At 55.9% G+C, this 4911-nt stretch overlaps 1 long non-coding RNA gene across 2 annotated transcripts in view; it reads left to right on the forward strand.

The window, feature by feature from the left end:
* Nucleotides 1–4077, forward strand: part of LOC120886504 (uncharacterized) — a 9761-nt gene extending 5684 nt beyond the window's left edge. For both annotated transcript variants that reach the window (XR_005729478.2, XR_013430000.1), the window contains exon 4: nt 3820–4077. This is a non-coding gene — a long non-coding RNA (uncharacterized LOC120886504). The remainder of the gene's footprint in view (nt 1–3819) is intronic.
* Nucleotides 4078–4911: the final 834 nt, after the last annotated feature.

A 4911-nucleotide genomic window follows, 5' to 3' on the forward strand; every position in this document is an offset into this window, starting at 1 on the left:
AAGGGCTCCAGTAAGTTCCTGGCCCAGGGCACTTTAGGGGACTGGGCAGCCCTGCTGGAGGGGTCCCAGGCCCCTGCTCCTGCCTCCCCCACCCACCTCCTGATTCCCCCCCCCCCCCCCCCCCCCCCCCCCCCCCCCCACCCCCCCGGCCACCAGGCCACCCTCCATCTGCGTCTGGGGCAGTGAGCTGACCCGCTGCTGCCGCACAAGCCGACTTTCATTCTTCTGTTCACGGGGATAACCCTCCATTGTTCTTTGCCAATGGCCTTAAAACGCGCCTGTTACCTTCCGCAGCCTGCTGGCCCCGGAGGGAAGCCTCCAGCTCACCCCAACTCTGCTTGCTCCTGGCCAGGGGTAGAGAGGTGGAGGGTGGGGGCCTGGGGGTGTCAGGAATGCAGTCTCCGTGCTCAGGGAGGCCAGACGCCACCCGCCTTCAGCGGCAGCCCTGAGCAGGGCCTCAGATGTCACAATATTTTATGGGTGCCCTCCCTCGGCTCCCTGGCAGGGCCACCACATGGCTCCTGTGCTTTTCAAGCCCTATCCCTCCGTGGAGTGTGTGGCTGTCCCTGTGCCTGGACAGATGGCCGAGGTGCCAGAGGTGGGTTAGAAGCAGCGGCTGGCCTCAGGCCCTCACAGGCCTCATTCAGGGAGATGACCCTGTCACCCCCTGAGGGCAGAGGAGACAGCGGGGCACTGGCGGGATTGGCTTTTAACCCTTTCGGGGACAAGATTTCATCTGTACGCTTGTCCCCTGGGCAGTCCCAGGGGAGCAGAGGTCTCAGGTTATTTGTGTGACATCGGGTAAAAGCAAAAAGATCCTTCACTCTTTGGGGGCAGTTTGAAGTCTCTCCCTGGAAGTGTGCGATCACCTGCATTCGGAAGCAACAGCCTGTAATAATGTGATCAATACGTGGCCTTTCATTTCCTTTTTTTGCTTAACCATAGAGGTGGATTTAAAAAAATAACAGCCATTCTTTGTCTGCAGAGGAGATGTCTAAACAGAAATTACGGGGTCGAGGTTTTTATGAAACCTTGGTGGACCCAGCTTCCCAGAGTCACTTGTGCATCTGTAGGGGACCCCAGGTGAGGACGGCTGACCCCCTGCCACTGCCCACTGGACGGCCAAGCCATGACACTGCCCCCCCCACCCAGACTCTAACTTATGGAGTGCAGTCTGTGGGCAGAGCTCCCTGAGGCTTGTGTGTGCCTGTCCCCCTGGCAGGGCCCAAGCATGCGTCCCAGACGAGCTGCTGGCTTTGTGCTCAGAGCTTTCTCCAGATTTTCCGATCTTCAAAGCAATGACATGCCGTGTCAGATCTGCCCATAGTCCAGGCACGTGGCAGGCGTCCAGCATGCAAATGAATCGGACGCTTTGCCTGTGGCCCGGGGCACCCGAGCCAGCCTCCCCACACCCTTGGGAGGCCCAGCAGGTGCCTGCACCAGGCAGGTGTGTAGCTTGCCATATGCTCTGGCGAGCATGAGCATCGGGTTCTGCCAGCAACTTTCAATGGCCCACCAGGTAAGATAAAGTGAGGGGAGAAGGGCCCCCACCTCCAACCTGTAGCTGTGCCTGAAGCCCTCCGGCCATGGCAGCCTTGAACTCCCAGCCACAACAGGCAGAGGAGTGACAGATGTCAAGGTGGGGGGATGCCCCGCCCCAGTGCAGCCTGGCTCTCAGACGGCATCAAACCGGATCATTGTTTTCAAAATCTTCTGCATTTCAGAAGGAGGGAACACTTAATGGTTAAGTGCCTTCCAAATGCACAGCGTAGCCCAGACATGGGGCAGGAAGGCAGGAGTTCAGGGCTTTGCCCCCATCTGAGCCACCTCTGCAGGAGCAGTTAGATCAGGCCCTCTGGAGTTAGGGCCCAGGCATTTGCAATCTTTGTTTCTCAAAAACCCACGAGGTTTCCAACTTCCCACTACGTAGCTACTAGTAGTCACATGTGGCTACTTAAATTCACTGAAATGATTTTTTTTTTTAATAAAAGAAAGTTTGTCAAGTTGCCTCAGCTGCATTTCCCAGGCTCCTTGGCTGCACTGATGGGTGCACGTGAACCTTCCATCCTTGCACAAACCTGCCAAGGGCAGTGTCTATAGAGAATCCTGCAGCTCCTTGCTTTCCCAAGTGGGGATGCCTGCTGCACCAGGGAGGTAACAGAGGACCCTGCAGCTCGGGGGAAGTGGCTACACCTGAATCCTTATTCCCCAGTGCCTTAGGCTTCTGGTACGCAGGTGTGCCCAGAGGAGGCTCCAGTCAAATCCAGCTGCCACCTCCTTGCAGTCCCAGTGCACAAGCTGCCCCCTCAAATGCCTTAGTGGCACCCCCTTCCCTGTACTAAGCTTGCCCGGTTCACCATGTGATCCCTTTGTCTCTGGTCATGCATGCCCTGGACACCCTTCCCCTACGTCCGACTTAGTGCCAGAACTTCTAGAAAGTAGGGATGCTGCTAAGCAGCCCCCGATCCCGTGGCTGTCCCAGGTGCCCGCGGTTCCAGGTGAGGACACACTGGCAGGAGGGAGCCCGAGGGCCTTTGTCTGCCCCCACCTGGGTCTCACCCTGTCATTTATCAGATGATCATTTTTGTAGCAAAGGGACCCTGCCCACACGTCTGGCATCTTTGAAAGACGGTTCCTCCAAACGGGCTCAAGTGCAAATCAGAGTGTGGGGCGGTGAGCGGGGTGGGGGGGAGGTGCAGGGTGGGGGTGCAGGGGTGGGGGTTGGAGCAGACAAAAAATACCTTCGGCGGCCGGCGGGGCAGGGCGGCTTTTCTAACAGGGCAGGATTTCACAGCACGTGCTGCCAACTGTTGCAAAAAAAAAAAAAAAAATGAAGAAAGAAAGAAAAAGAAAACCCTAAGAAGAAAGAGAGGGGGAGATGCACATATTCCTGCAGCCCCGCAAACGCCTCTTCCTTCCTCATTGTTCCCCAGAGCGGCAGCCGGCCCGGCCAACAGCTGTGCGTGGCGTGTATCACTAACAGCTGCTTTCTCCTGGGTGAAATTAAAAGATTAGGGGGTGTGGGCACGTGCTGGCCTCAGGAGCCCAAACAATGCTTGATTTAGGGTGAAACTAGTTGGGGAGGCTGACAAAGGAGGAGGCTCCAAGTTGGCCAGGGGTCAGCAGGGGGGTGGTGCTGGCTTTGACAGAGACAAAGGAGGGAGCGGGCGGGGGCAAGGGCTGGGGGAGACGGGCCCAGTGAAAAGAGGCCTCGGGAGCAGCTGCTCCGGCCCCAGAAATTTGAGACGGGTCTTTTCACAAACACAAAGGCAGGAGAAGAATGGGGAGCCAGGCTTAGCTGAAATGGCTCGTTTGCAAATGAAAGGGAGATTGAGAGCCCCTCCGTTTTCCAAGTTTTCACCTAAGAGGACGCAACACGATTAGGGCTGGGGACGTGTGCCGCCGAGCAGATGGGCGAGCCACCCCGGCGCAGGGCTCTGTGTTTACATAACAATCGTGGCCGGGCGGGGCGCCCCAGCCCAGCCCCCGGCACATCCAGCGTGCACCCTGCTGCCCCATTTCTACGGGTGCAGTTCCAACCCGGGTCCCGAGGGAGGCAGGTCTTGGCCTCAGTCGGCGTGAGCTGGGCACAATCAAATGCACCTCATAGCCAGGGAGCAACCAGGGGCCTGCCAACTGCGGTCAGCGGGCCATCCCGGGGTACCCAGGCACGTGTGACCCCCGGGAAGGACGTCAGTCTGACCATTCCAATTTGCTGTTTTTGTCTAGTGACTGATAAGACCCTGGATTGGCCGGGTCGAGGGGGCCCTGGGTCATATTTCATCTATGGGTGACCACAGGGTCTTATTTATTTCCCAGGCCAAGATGCCACCAGACAAAGGATGGAAATAACTGGCCGCACCCTATGAGCTACAGTGGCTTCTCACAGACCTTGGAGGGGGCAGTGAAGGTTTGGGATTTGCATTGGTGATGAGAAGAAGGGGAAGCCTCACTTCTGAGAACATTTCTGCCTCAAATGCACAGACGGAGCTAACCTTGCAGGCACAGCGGGCAGCCCTGCATGACCTGTGCTCCCCGTGATGCCAGGGTCCTGGAAGAAAGGGACACGGGGACATCTCTGCGACAGGCCAGCTGTCCGTGCGTCCTGCAGGGCATTGTGGAAACAGCTGGCGAATTTGAATAAGATGAGCAGGTCTCATGATAGTGTGGCATTCCATGTCAAGTCCAGGTTTTGGTCATTGTGCAAGTGGATCCGTAGGAGAAGGCCTCTGGTATTTTGGGAAATATTCAGTAAGTATTTAGGATAATGGTGGCTCAGGAAATAGTACATCTCTCTTTATGTACATCACCTTCCATACCCACAGGGGATTGGTTTCAGAATCCCCTTGGATACCCAAATCAGTGAATGCCCAAGTGCTACAGTTGCAGAGGACCCTAAGCACATCCTCTTGGATACTTTCGGTCATCTCTAGAGGACTTCTAATTCCTGATACAGTATAAATGGTATAGGAATATAGCTGTGCCAGGAATCATGACAAGAAACACAATTTTGACATGTTCTCTACTGAAGCAATTTCTTCCTCTCCCCCCCAAATATTTTCAATCTGAGATTGCAGAGAGGACAAAGAAAGAAAGCCAAAGTGGTAAAATGTTAACATTTGGGAAATCTGGGTAAAGGTCATCCGGTAATTGTTTGCAATCTTCTTGCAACATTTTCTCAATCTGAATGTGTGTCCACACACAAAAACTAAAAGGGGAAAAGGGGGGCAATTGAGGGACAGTGCCCGTGAGGTTCATTTTGGTGCTCTCCCAGGTGTAGGTAGGTGCACCTGGAGTCTGCCTATCCTCAGGGCCAGGGCAGCTCTGAGTGAAGCCTGACAGGCTTAGTTCCTGGTCCACCTGCCTTGGGGCCCACTGTCCCCCAGGTGGATGGTGTGCAGGACCAGGTGG

This window comes from Ictidomys tridecemlineatus, chromosome 13 (assembly GCF_052094955.1).
Source record: "Ictidomys tridecemlineatus isolate mIctTri1 chromosome 13, mIctTri1.hap1, whole genome shotgun sequence".
In the NCBI taxonomy this organism is placed as follows: domain Eukaryota; kingdom Metazoa; phylum Chordata; class Mammalia; order Rodentia; family Sciuridae; genus Ictidomys; species Ictidomys tridecemlineatus.